This window comes from Gopherus evgoodei, chromosome 5 (genome assembly GCF_007399415.2).
Source record: "Gopherus evgoodei ecotype Sinaloan lineage chromosome 5, rGopEvg1_v1.p, whole genome shotgun sequence".
Classification (NCBI taxonomy): domain Eukaryota; kingdom Metazoa; phylum Chordata; order Testudines; family Testudinidae; genus Gopherus; species Gopherus evgoodei.
In genome coordinates, this window is record NC_044326.1 from 68,704,784 (window position 1) to 68,719,417 (window position 14,634).

Here is a 14,634-nt window from a genome sequence, read left to right on the forward strand (position 1 = left end):
TGGCATTGTGACGGGTTCTCTGGGTGCAGCCTGGAACTGGGGTACTGCTGAGCTCTCCAGCTTATTAACCTGGGCTCCCTCTCATGCTATGGTGCTGTGACAAGCTGCAATCCTGTCCAGGTCTTGCACTTACACAGCCATCCACAGGCAGGGACACACCCAGCTAAATTTCATGAATGCTTTTGCCAGCCACTCATGAACCAGTAATAGTGCAGCTCCAGCCAATTCCCCACAGCTCCCCAGCCTTGCACTGTCCTGCCCTGGTCAGAAGCCTGACCAGTGTAAGCTTATTACTCAGTCCACCCCTCTCCTAACATAGAGAGGACATGCACCAGCCCTTGTTCCTGAATAGATTTCCTTTGCACTTCAAGCAGCATACTGTTTTAGGTAAAACATATAAGACAGCTTTATTAACTACAGAAAGATTTGAAGTGGTAAGCGTACAGATCAAAGTTGATTACCGAAGATATGAAAAGTAAAATTGCACTCTGAGTTATACAGACTAGACAGGATTTGAATCAAGCCGTGTCTTGCTCTGATAGACAACACAAGCAGGTCACAGATCTTCCATACTCAGGCTGGAAATTCCTTCACCCTGGGACGACCACCTCAGTTCAGTCTTTTTCTCTAGACATGTTTCCAGGTGTTGAGTTGTAAGGGGACAAATAGTGATGTTACTTCCCCCTTTTATAGCTTATTCCAGCTTGCTGGAAAGATCCTTTGCTATGACATGAGCCAAGCAGCTCCATTGTGTATGCACATTCTCTGAGAGGTTTCCATTGTACAAAGTTCCTGGGTAATTCTTGTGCATGTGTGTATTCCCCTTAATGGGCCATCATCAGTTTCTGGGTACCTGAAAGACTAGTTGTGGGTGTTTCCAACTTCAGAAGATATTTCAGTAGCACACATAGCAAAACTTAATAACTTCACGTACAATGATAGCACATACAACTTAACAGCATACTAATGTTCAACAGATTAAGAGTTTTAAGATGATAGCTTACAAGGCATACTTTGTACAAAACACATCATAATGATATTACCATGGTAAGTAGGAAGGAGCCAGGGTGTTGCTTTGGGGTACAGTGTCTCACAGGGGTGGATAAACATGAGCCTCCAGTGTGACACTATGGTCAAGAGGGCTAATGAGACCCTGGGATGTATAAATAGGGGAATGTGGAGTAGGAGTAGGGAGTTTATATTACCTCTCTATTTGGCACTGATGTAACTGCTACTGGAGTACTGTGTCCAGTTGTGTTGTCCACAGTTCAAGAAGGATGTTGATGAATTAGACGGTTCAGAGAAGAACCACAGGGATGGTTAAAGGACTGGAAAACATTAACTATGGTGAAAGATTCGAGCTCAAACTGTTCAATTTAACAATGAGAAGGTTAAGGGTTAACTTGATCAGTCTATAAATACCCATGTGGGAAACAGAAATTTTATAAGAAAATAAGAATGACCATAGTGGGTCAAACCAATGGTCCACCTAACCCAGTATCCTGTTTTCTGACAGTGGCCAGAATGCTTCAGAGGGAATGAACAGAACAGGGAAATTATTGAGTGATTCACCCCTTGTCTTCCAGTCCCAGTTTCTGGCAGTCAGAAGTTTAGGGACACCCAAGTGATGGGACTGTGTCCCTGGCTGTCTTGGGCAGTAGCCATTGATGGACCTGTCCTCCATGAACTTATCTAATTCTTTTTTGAACTCCATTATAGTTTTGGCCTTCACAACATCCCTGGCAACATGTTCCACAGGTTGACTGTGCATTGTGTGAAGAAGTACTTTTGTTTTAAACCTGCTACCTATTTATTTCATTGGGTAACCCCTTGTTCTTGTGTTTATATGAAGGGGTAAATAACACTCCCTATTCACTTTCTCCATACCATTCATGATTTTATAGACCTCAACAAATCCTCCCTTTGTCATCTCTTTCCCAAGCTGAACAGTCCTAATCTTTAATCTGTCTTCATATGGAAGCTCTTCCATACGCTAATCACTGTTGTTGCCCTTTACTATACTTTTCCCAATTCTAATATCTTTTTCAATCTATCAGACAAAAGTATAACTAGATCAAACTCCTGGAAGTTGAAGCTAGACAAATTCAGGCTGAAAATAAGGTTCAGTTTTTAAACAGGGGGGATAGTTAATGATTGGAACAATAGGGACTTGCAGATGTATAAAGAGACAGATAAGGCAAAACAATGGGGAACAATGGTCCCAAACAGCACTGTACACCGACAGTTGTAAGAGGTTGTTACCCCAAATGGGTGCACAATGCAGAATAGGTGACACACTCTCCAGATCCCAGAAAGAGAGGGAAATAAGGGATACTTCTCTGCTGTTTTACTTGTCTCAGACAGGTAACAACCCCAGAAAGTTGAGACAATGGAGCCCCAATACATGGAATAACCAGAACATGTGGACTTAAAATGTTTTGACAGCAGTGGTGCTGATGTTTGAGGAGAGCCTCACACATCCAAATAACAACATAGGGCACCTCAAAGACTAATTACATATTGTTAGAAATTTAGCTATTAGGTTTGTTATACATATTTGTAATTATGAATTATATTAATGTTGAGTCTTTCAGTGGTAATAAGTTTTGACTTAGAAGGGAAGATATGTTAAGGACTGTGCTATTAAGGGCTGAGATATGGGTATGACACTGTGATGTTATGCACAGCCAATTGGAACTGGACACCGAATAAAACAGATCTCTTGCAAATACCTTAATCACTAGGCAATCATTGAACACCATGAAAAATATCATAAAGCTCAACTGTGGTCATGATTCTGAGGTACTTCTCCTGGTTTCAAAACCTGCAAAATCCCAGACCGAAAAGAAGAGTCCTCTTGTAAAAGTGGCTCATAAGGAACTAGAGAGGTAATATCTTTTATTGGACTAGCTTCTGTTGGTGAGACAGACAAGCTTTTGAGCCACAGAACTGTCAGAATTGCTCCCAAGGCCTAAGGATTCAAGTTCCTTGCATGGATTCAGGGAAAGCACCTCATACAGTCCAGGTGGCTCTAAGATGCTACACAGTGCAGAAAAGGCAGGCTCTGACAGAGATCATGCCATTAGATCCAGATGAAACTTAGTGTAGTTGGCTTTCTCAGAGCCTAGGGATCATGAAATATAGGGGTTCCTTGGATCTGGACTTTATAGGATGGTCATCTTATTCAGGGCTCCTCATCAGTTCCATCCGGCAAACTCCTCAGGAGATGCTGCCTGGGAATTCTTGTGGAATGGATAACAGACATTTTGTCTCTTCACTTGTGAGTTTCCCTGCTTTTGGTCTATGGTTTCATTGTCCCAGTAGAATATTGCTGCTATCAGATGTATGGTCATAGCTACCCATGGGACATCTCTTCTTCTATGGCCAATTGCATGATAGGTTTTAAATATCAGGTGAGTCAATTCACTGTACCTGTTTTTTTATTTCCCCACCTCAAAGCCCAGTGGCTGCCCTTGGGAGGGTAGTTAACACCTAGGGATATTAAGACAGCTATTCCTTATCTAGGATTAAACTGTTTAGAATATCCAGCAAAACATTAACTAGACTCCTTCAGTAGGAATCTGTATACACATGATTGGAAGGGTGAAAAAAGGGCGTGCTATAAGGAGTAATTCTTTTTCTCTGATTGTATTTGTATCCATAGAGCCACACTTCCCTCTCCTCTTCCTCCTCTCTGGTTCAGGGGTCAGCTACACATTGGGCTTCTGGAGCTATGGGGCAGCAAAAGGAGAGGCATATTTACATGCTAATATTCTTGCAGGGATTGTGGGCACCCATACATGCTCAAAAATGGTTTTGAGGCTGCACCTTCCATATGGCCCTGTGAAGGCAACACATTCAGAGAGCAAGAGTTACTGTTTGTGAAGAACACTAAGATATGTATCTGTATATTCTCAGAGTTGCTATAGAAACATGAGATTTTCAAATGATTTAATGTGGATACTCACCTGAGAGAAAGAAATTGACGTTCAGTGCCTTCTGATGGCTCTCTAGGGCTACACAAGAATCTTTATGACACCATCTGGACAACAATTCCACTATGCTGTATGGGATATTTCTGATACTTTTTAGTTATCTTCAAACAGTACATACCCAATATGTAAACTCTTGCAGTGCTGAGGGAAGCTGAATGGCTGCTGTTCAGGGAGAATGTCACTTACAGCAGCACCTAGAGAAATTTATAACACATCATCCTATTTATTTTTCAATATACTACAAAGATACCAGTCAGCCTCTTGGCATATATACAATTTGCATAAAATCCCATATAACAAAGACTTGCCCATGCCAGTGCCTATTTCCATGAGTAAAAGTTCCTTTAACCTAGCCAGCAGCAGAAGCCTAAGTGAATACATACATCCTGTAGTGTGCCCTGAAATTTAAAAATCCTGGCCTTTGGTTGCATTGACTGGGACATGGACTACAGAGGTGAAGGTCCTATGTGAACCTCCAGGTCTTTGTTGTTCAGGTCTGAGGCCTGTTAGAGAGTTGTTGAACTGATTGCCATCACTAGGATGATGCCTAGGAACAAAGACACTCATGTATATGTGTTTTTGTATATGAGAAAAGGGAGACAGAATGGAGGTGAATAAAATTCAAAGGAGTAAAGAGCAGGTTACTGGTAGGTGTAGAGAACGGTGAATGTAACAGCCTAAAAAAAATGCAAATATTGACGTTAAGAAATTAATTGGCACTAAAAAATTACACTTTTTGTTTGCAAACAACAGTTCTTTATATAGTATGGATTGCTAAAAAACAAAAATATTGAAACTGCATTCCAGAGTGTGGCCAAAAGTAATTGGTATTTAAAGGAACATCATATGCTCTGGAGGAGAGGGAAGGAGGGACGAAAATTACAAGAAAACAAACCCTGCTAGCCAGGCACTCTAGGGCCAAATTAGGAATTGGCTTTCCAGACTTTTTGCTGTCTAGAAATGTTATTACAATATATAGCACTGGATTGCACCAAGAAGGCTGGTGACGATTGGATATCTAACAGTGAATGCCAGTGAAAATGAGGTAAGATCAGAGCCTAAAATAGGGAAAGAACAAGTCAAAAATTACTTAGATAAGTTAGATGTCTTCAAATCACCAGGGCCTGATGAAATCCATGCTAGAATACTCAAGGAACTGACTAAGGAGATATCTGAGCCATTAGCAATTATCTTTGAAAAATCATGGAAGATGGGAGACATTCCAGAAGATTGGAAAAGGGCAAATATAGTGCTCATCTATAAAAAGGGAAATAAGGACAACCCGGGAAATTAGACCAGTCAGCTTAACTTCTGTGCCTGGCAAGATAATGGAGTAAATAATTAAGCAATCCATTTGCAAACACCAAGAACAAATTGTCAAGAACAAATCATGTCAAACCAACTTGATAGCTTTCTTTGACAGGGTAACAAGCCTCGTGGATGGGGTGGGGGAAGTAGATGTGGTATATCTTGACTTTATAAGGCTTTTGATACTGTCTCGCATGACCTTCTCATAAACAAGCTAGGGAAATACACCTAGATAAGGTGGGTGCATAACTGGTTGGAAAACTGTTCCCAGAGAGTAGTTATCAGTGGTTCACAGTCAAGTTGGAAGGGCATATCAAGTGGGGTTCCACAGGGATCAGTTCTGGGTCTGGTTCTGTTCAATATCTTCATCAATGATTTAGATAATGGCATAGAAAGTACACTTTTAAAGTTTGCTGATGATACCAAACTGGGAGGGGTTGCAAGTACTTTGGAGGATAGGATTAAAATTCAAAAAGATCTGGACAAACTAGAGAAATGGTCTGAAGTAAATAGGATGAAATTCAGTAAGGACAGATGCAAAGTACTCCACTTAGGAAGGAACAATCAGTTGCACACATACAAAATGGGAAATGATTGCCTAGGAAGGATTACTGTGGAAAGGGATCTGGGGGTCATAGTGGATCACAAGCTAAATGTGAGTCAACAGTGTAATGCTGTTTCAAAAAAAAAAGCAAGCATCATTCTGGGATGTATTAACAGGAGTATTGTAAGCAATACATGAGAAGTAATTCTTCCGCTCTACTCCACCCTGATTAGGCCTCAGCTGGAGTATTGTGTCCAGTTCTGGGTGCCACATTTCAGGAAAGATGTGGACAAATTGGAGAAAGTCAGAGAAGGGTAATGAAAATGATTAAAGGTTTAGAAAACATGACCTATGAGGGAAGATTGAAAACTCGGGGTTTGTTTAATCTGGAGAAGACAAGACTGAGAGGGGCCATAACAGTTTTCAAGTACACAAAATGTTGTTAGGAGGAGGAGGAAGAAAATTATTGTTCTTAACCGCTTAGGATCGGACAAGAAGCAATGGGCTTAAATTGCTGCAAGAGTGGTTTAGGTTGGACACCAGGAAAAGATTCCTGCCAGGGTGGTTGAGCACTGGAATAAATTGCCTAGGGAGGTGGTGGAATCTCCATCATTGGGGATTTTTAAGAGCAGGTTGGACAAACACCTGTCAGGGATAGTCTAGATAATACTTAGTCCTGCCTTGAGTGCAGGGGACTGGACTAGGTGACCTATCGATGTTCCTTCCAGTTCTATTATTCTCTGATTGCTACAATACAATCATTAAAATTCAAAACATCCCTTCCCAGACCCACTGTTCTGCTCCTTTGATCTTTCTCCCCTGTTGGTCTTTCTCTTGCTTTGTTTTTCTGACTCTCTCCCTTCGCTCTCGCCCACTTTCCCTTTCTCTGCACTGTTTCCATCCTCCTTCAGTGAAACTTCCAGCCAGCCAGGCAGTTGGAGACTGAGGGTACGTCTACAGTACAGGATAAATTTGAATTAGTTTAAACCGATTTTATAAAACAGATATTATAAAGTTGATTGTGCGCATCCACACTAGGCACATTAATTCGGTGGTGTGCGTCCGTGGTCCGATTTCTGGCCACGGTGCACTGTGGGTAGCTACTGTAAAAGAATGAGGCCAGTAATGTCGATTTGCATCCACACTAACCCTAAATCGATATAGTAATATCCATTTTAGCGTTACTCCTCTTGTTTTGTAGGAGTACAGAAATCTATTTAAAGAGCCCTTTAAATCGATATAAAGAGCAGTGTAGTGTGGACAGGTGCAGCATTAAATCGATTTAATGCTGTTAAAATCGGTTTAACAGCGAAGTGTGGACCAGGCCTGAGCCAGCACAGTCAGGGATGGTGAGCAGGTGCAATTTGCTCTATGGGGAAGGATAGCATAAGTTACTTCACCATGTTTTGGGTGAGCAGCATGTCCCCCACCTCTCTTTATGCACCTAGTCAGCTAATCTGAGTGAGGAGGGAGTGGAGCCAGGTTTTCTTCCACTACTCACCCCTCTTTACTCCCTGCCTGCCCACTTGGTCATTGGGGAATAGTGGGCGTGTAGCCTGTACTCCCTACCCTGTGGCTTGAGCCATACACTGAGCAGCCATTGCTCAGCCAATTGGTGGAGTAAGGAAGGGCCTTACTCCCTGTGTGAGACAGGGCTAACTAATCTGGCCCTTTGGTAACAGAAATTGGTTTTAATTGTCATTTAAAAAAGATAATTAAACTAGGAGTTTCAGAGGCATTCTGCACCAGCCTGATTTTATTCTGAATACTTTCCCCTTTTTTATGGACTTTTAAAGTCATTGTTTAGTGCAAGTGTCAGTACTAAATGATGATGAAAATAACTCTGTAAGCATGATGGTGTAGGCTAATGATTGGTGATCCTGAAAAGGCTTTGGGTCTGTTGGAATAGACACGGTGAAATTTGGATATTTATCAGAGTACTTTGGCTGCCTCATCTCCTTTCCCCCATTACAATCCAAAAGGCAGTCTCTGGTTCTCTTCCTCCCTATGGCATATTTTACCTGATCTAGTGTCAGCAAATTCTTCGTGTGTGCAGCTTTTCTTTGAAAGAAGCAGCAGCAGTTTCAATCTGTAATGAAGACAGGCTTTCTACTCCTCTCTTTCAGCCGCTGCATCTCCTGAGATGAGCACAAGATGATCTACTCTGGCTGGATTTCTGCTGCTTCTCTGCTGGGATTCATTAGGTATCTGCAAGATCTGCGTCAGTTTCAGATTTGTTTCAGTATGGGTGTGTTTCTCCTCTAGAAGTAGGTTTGTCAGCTGTCAGGGGCAATCTTGGAATGGTTGGTTTACTGAAGAACAAAACCTTTCTTGTTCTGTGCAAGTGGAATCTTGTGGTTGAGTCTTTTTCTCCAGGGTGTGATTCAGATGCCTTTTCTCTTTCACACAGTTTTCAGTTGTTAGTTAGATGCTTTAACTTCTGATCTTAAAGTATCTCAGTGTTGGACAGCTGTTAGTGACTTCAATTTTCTTTCTTTGGTGTTAAACTAACTTCAGTGCAGGCCTCTAACCTAACTGTGGAGCTGAGTGCCTTTTCCAGCCTCTAGTTCAGATTGTGGGTGTGAGGAGAGCGAGCTGGTTGAGGTTGAATGCTGACAGAAGAGTGGTATTGGTAGTTTGAGGAAAGCAGTTGGAATGTCTGGTGTAAGTTATGTTCTTAACCGGAGGTGTTGGTTAGATCCTCAGTATTGCTGGATGATCAGTTTCAGGAGTAGTCTGTGTAGGTTTTTTGTTTGTATTAATTTAGGAGGGGAGGGTGTAATCTTTTCCCTCTCTCTTGTCTGTTCCTCATTACTGTGATACATGCTCTTGTCATCTCAGGATTCAATTGATGCTACTTAGGGTTACATTAAATCCATTTGGATATTGTAGCTCATGTAGAATGCAGCACTGGTTTGTTAAGCAGGATATCTTGTTACAAGCATATTACTCCCTCTGGTCTTTTGGTTAAAGTTTAAAGTGTTGGTTTTGACAGATTTCTAAGTGGCCTGGGACCTTTCCCTTAAAGTGCTTCTCTCTCCCTGTAATATGGTAGCAGTTGAGATCAATAGAATCATTTGAGGGGATGCTGCTTGGCTATAAAAGGAGAGCCAGTGTGTGTCCAAACATTTTTTATTGGGATCTCCTGTAATTTGAATTCCCACCTATGAAAAGACAATGGATGCATCCTGTTCATAAAAAATCAGCGTCCATTTGAACTTTCACCCAACTCTTAAACCAAACAACTTTTTTGAGATTCTAAAGTGTTTGGATAATGGTCTTTCACTCTTATTTCCATGGCCAGAACCCATCAGTATTATCAGAAATAAATTACCCCTCTTACATGCTCCCCCCAATCATTTATCTCTGTTACCTTCTTGGGAGGACTGTGAAAGAAGAGAGGCTAGATGTCTTCTAAATCTTTTTTTGGTGAAGTGAGAGGTGGCAAATTTGATTTGTCTTCCCTCACATTGTTTTTGGCGGGCTTGTTGGGGAGGAGATGGGTTACTGTGCTTTGAGCCAACAGGAGCTTTTTATGGTTTTTGTTTGTTTGTAGGTACAATATATTGTAGCAATCAAGTCTGAAAGTCATGAATGTCTGGATTGCTGTAGGAAAGTTTGAATCTAACAGCACTAGATATGGAGTTCTTGACAGAGTTAGGTGGAATAGGGCGATTTCAGCAGCTGTAGGAATCCAGTATCAGTTAACAGTGCAGGAGGTGTTTGAATTGTGATAAACACAATAAAAATACTTAAAGAACCCCAAGACTACAGACCATCTTGAAAACAGGATAGACAGGGGTCAGTAACCTTTCAGAAGTGATGTGCTGAGTCTTCAGTTATCACTCTAATTTAAGGTTTCGCGTTCTAGTAATACATTTTAACATTTTTAGGTCTCTTTCTATAAGTCTATAATGTGTAACTAAATTATTGTTTGTAAAGTAAATAAGATTTTAAAAATGTTTAAGAAACTTCATTTAAAATTTAATCAAAATGTAGACTCCCCCCCCCCCCCCCCGGACCGGTGGCCAGGACCCAACACTGAAAATCAGCTCACGTGCCGCCTTCGGCACGCGTGCCATAGGTTGCCTATCCCTGGGATAGACAATGGTGTTGAGTTTTTCAAAGTGTTTCTCCATTACTAGAATTACATCCATTTTGCCTAGTTTAAGTTCCATCCTGCCTTAACCTTACAGGGAAATATGACCATGCTTATTAAACAGCACTGTAATGGAGATTTATGTATTTCTTTGGAGAGCCTCCTCATAGACTTTAAGGTCAGAAGAGAACATTATAATCATCTAGTCTGACCACCTGCACAATGCAGGTCACAGAATCTCACCCACCCACTGCTGTATCAAACCTGTATCTGAGCCATTGAAGTCCTCAAATCATGGTTTAAAGACTTCAAGGTGCAGAGAATCTTCCAGCAAATGACCCGTGTTCCACGCTGCAGAGGAAGGTGAAATGCCCCCAGGGCTTCTGCCAGTCTGCCCTGGAGGAAAATTTCTTCCCGACCGCCAGATATGGCGATCAGCTAAACTCACTACCCAGACACTCAGGAAAGAATTCTCTGTAGTAACTCAGATCCCACCCCATCTAACAACTGATCTCAAGCCATTGGGCATATTTACTGCTAGTAGTCAAAGACCAATTAATTGCCAAAATTAGGCTATCCCATTATACCATCCCCTCCATAAATGTATCAAGCTTAGTCTTAAAGGCAAATATATATCTTTTGACCTCACTACTCCCCTTGGATGGCTGTTCCAGAACTTTACTCCTTTGATGGTTAGAAATCGTCTAATTTCAAGTCTAAACTTCCTGATGGCCAGTTTATATCCATTTGTTCTGATGTCCACATTGGTACTGATCTTAAATAATTCCTCTCCCTCCCTGGTATTTATTCCTCTGTTATATTTATAGAGAGCAATCATCTGTCCTCTCAGCCTTCTTTTGGTTAGGCTAAACAAGCCAAGCTCTTTGAGTTTCCTTTCATAAGACAAGTTTTCCATTCCTCAGATCATCCTAGTAGCCCTTCTCTGAACCTGTTCCAGTTTGAATTCATCCTTCTTAAACATGGGAGACCAGAACTGCACACAGTATTCCAGATGAGGTCTCACCAGTGCCTTGTATAACTGTACTAACACCTCCTTATCTTTACTGGAAATACCTCACCTGATGCATCCCAAGACCACATTAGCTTTTTCCACAGCCATATCACTTTGGCGTCTCATAGTCATCCTGTGTTCAACCAATACTCCGAGGTCCTTCACCTCCTCTGTTACTTCCAACTGATGCCTCCCCAGCTTATAACAATAGCTCTTGTTATTAATCTCTAAATGCATGACCTTGCACTTTTTGCTATTAAATTTCATCCTATTACTGTTATTCCAGTTTACAAGGTCATTTAGATCTTTCTGTAGGATATCCCGATCCTTCTCTGTATTGGCAATACTTCCCAGCTTTGTGTCCTTCTCAAACTTTATTAGCACATTCCCACTTTTTGTGCCAAGGTCAGTAATAAAAAGATTAAATAAAACTGGTCCCAAAACCAGTCCCTGAGGGAACTCCACTAGTAACCTCCCTCCAGCCTGACAAGTCACCTTTCAGTACAACCCGTTGTAGTCTCCCCTTTAACCAGTTCCTTATCCACCTTTCAATTTTCATATTGATCCCCATCGTTTCCAATTTAGCTAATAATTCCCCATGTGGAACCGTATCAAATGCCTTACCGAAATCGAGGTAAATTAGATCCACTGTATTTCCTTTGTCTAAAAAAATCTGTTACCGTCTCAAAGAAGGAGATCAGGTTGGTTTGGCACAATCTACTTTTGTAAAACCATGTTGTATTTTGTCCCATTTACCATTGACCTCAGTGTCCTTGACTACTTTTTCCTTCAAAATTTTTCCAAGACTTTACATACTACGGATGTCGAACTGACAGGCCTATAGTTGCCTGGGTCACCTTTTTTCCCTATCTTAAAGATAGGTTGTTAGCAATTCTCCAGTCATACGGTACAAGCCCTGAGTTTACAGATTCATTCAAAATTCTTGCTAATGGGCTTGCAATTTCATGTACTAGTTCCTTTAATATTCTTCGATGAAGATTATCTGGGCCCCCTGATTTTGTCTCATTAAGCTGTTCAAGTTTGGCTTCTATCTCGGATGTGGTAATATTTACCTCCATATCCTCATTCCCATTTGTCATCCTACCATTATCCCTAAGCTCCTCATTAAAGACTGAGGCAAAGTATTTGTTTAGATGTTGGGCCATGCAGTTCTCATTAGTAGGATCACCCCATCTATTGGTCTATTTCTTCTTCGAGTGATTGCTCATATCATTCCAGTTCGGTGTGCACGCTCGTCGGAAGATTTTTACTCTAGCAACTCCGGTGGGTCGGCAGGTCGCCCCCTGGAGTGGCACCGCCATGGCGCTGGATATATACCCCTGCCGACCCGACTGCTCCTAGTTCCTTCTTACCACCCGTGTCGGTTGTTGGAACAGTGGAGCACGGCTTCCTTGTACCTTGGACGACGCACCTGCTCTACGCGTTTCCATCATTTCCGCTCGTCCACAAGGTCCTACTGAAAGTACGCAGGGACAAAGCCCGCTTGATCATGATAGCTCTAGCGTGGCCTCGGCAACACTGGTACACCACGTTGCTAGACCTTTCCATAGCTGACCCTGTCCCCCTGCCTCTTCACCTGGACCTGATCACCCAGGACCACGGCAAGCTCCGTCACCCGGACCTTCAGTTGCTCCACCTCATGGCATGGCTCCTGCGTGGCTAACCCAATCTGAGCTGCGTTGCTCTACCCCAGTGCAACAGGTGCTCCTGGGTAGCAGGAAGCCTTCCACTAGAGCGATGTACTTGGCCAAGTGGAAGCGTTTCGCATGCTGGTGTGCGGAGCGAAACTTCCTTCCCACCGAGGTCTCCATTTCCAACATCTTGGATTACCTCTGGTCCCTCAAACAACAGGGCCTGGCGGTATCATCTCTGAGGGTCCGTTTGGCAGCCATATCTACCTTCCATCCAGGGGAGGATGGCCGCTCGATGTTGTCTCACCCGATGGTGTCTAGATTCCTTAAGGGCCTGGAGCGCCTCTACCCCCAAGTATGCTGCCCTGCCCCTACATGGGACCTTAACCTGGTTCTTGCCAGACTCATGTCCCCTCCATTTGAACTGTTAGCAACTTCCTCTCTTTTCTACCTCTTTTGGAAAACCGCTTTCCTGGTGGCCATCACATCTGCAAGACAGGTCTTGGAGCTTCAGGCCCTCAGGGTAGATCCCCCATATACTGTGTTCCACAGGGACAAGGTGCAGTTGTGACCGCATCCGGCCTTTCTCCCCAAAGTGGTATTGGCCTTCCATGTTAACCAGGAGATCTTCCTACCTGTCTTCTTCCCAAAACCACATTCGTCTCGCAGGGAGCAACAACTACATTCACTAGACGTCCGTAGGGTGCTCGCTTTTTATATCGAGCGAACTAAGCCATTCCGCAGAACCCCCCAACTCTTTGTTGCGGTGGCTGAGCGTATCAAGGGGCTACCCATCTCCTTGCAGCAGATTTCCTCCTGGGTCACGTCGTGCATCCGCGCCTTTTACGACTTGGCTCACGTAACTGTGCAGTCCACTAGGGCTCAGGCCTCATCGGCTGCTTTCCTCGCTCACGTGCCCATTCATGAAATCTGTCGTGCAGCGATCTGGTCCTCGGTCCACGCCTTTGCCTCCCACTACGCCCTGGTTCAGCAATCTAGGGATGACACAGCCTTCGGCTCTGCTGTGTTACACTCTGCGACATCTCACTCCGACCCCACCGCCTAGATAAGGTTTGAGAATCACCTAACTGGAATGGATATGAGCAATCGCTCGAAGAAGAAAAGACGGTTACTCACCTTTGTAGCTGTTGTTCTTCGAGATGTGTTGCTCATATCCATTCCACATCTGCCCTCCTTCTCCACTGTTGGAGTAGCCGGCAAGAAGGAACTGAGGAGCGGTCGGGTCGGCAGGGGTATATACCCAACGCCATGGCGGCACCACTCCAGGGGCAACCTGCCGACCCACCGGAGTTGCTAGGGTAAAAATCTTCCGATGAGCGTGCACATGCGGTGTGCACACCTAACTGGAATGGATATGAGCAACACATCTCGAAGAACAACAGTTACAAAGGTGAGTAACCGTTTTTTCCTCCCCCTCCAAATCCCTTTTCAAAGATTCAGGAGCTACTCTCTCTCCCTTCCTCTATTATCACTCCTATGCCACTTCAGCACAGAGAATACCTGACATAAACCAGGCAACAGTCTAACTAATGTTATCCTTTAGTGTCTGTCATTGTAGCATCTGACCGCTAACAAAGAACACTTAAGCACAATTTACTGCTGTAAGACACTTGCTGACGCCTGGCAGCAGGTTGAAGGCTCACACTTAGAACTGGCCACTGTAGAGGAGATGATAGGCAAGTTGGGACTTACAACCTACATAGGGACTTATATGGCCTTTTTTTCCCCTCTCAACACCTCTGTGAGGTAGAGCTGTATCAGTATCCCTATCTTACAAGTGGGAACACTAAAACATGGAGAGATGAAAGTATCCTTCAGAGCAAGACAGTCATTACAGGCAGAAGTCCTAATCTGATAGTGTCTTCCAGTAGTCACAGATCTTCCCTCAGCCATGTCACTCGTGGTGCTCCCTAGATTCCTAGAACTTACATGGCTGGACATGTGGTCAATAGCTAAGAACAGGCCAGTTTTCAAAGGACTTAGAAATTCTAAGAAGTAGGAAT

General features: G+C 43.1%; 1 protein-coding gene across 1 annotated transcript in view; it reads left to right on the forward strand.

Moving 5' to 3' along the window:
* The window catches only part of GPM6A (glycoprotein M6A), a 357,131-nt gene that overhangs the window by 48,722 nt on the left and 293,775 nt on the right, over positions 1-14,634 (forward strand). The window lies entirely within an intron of this gene.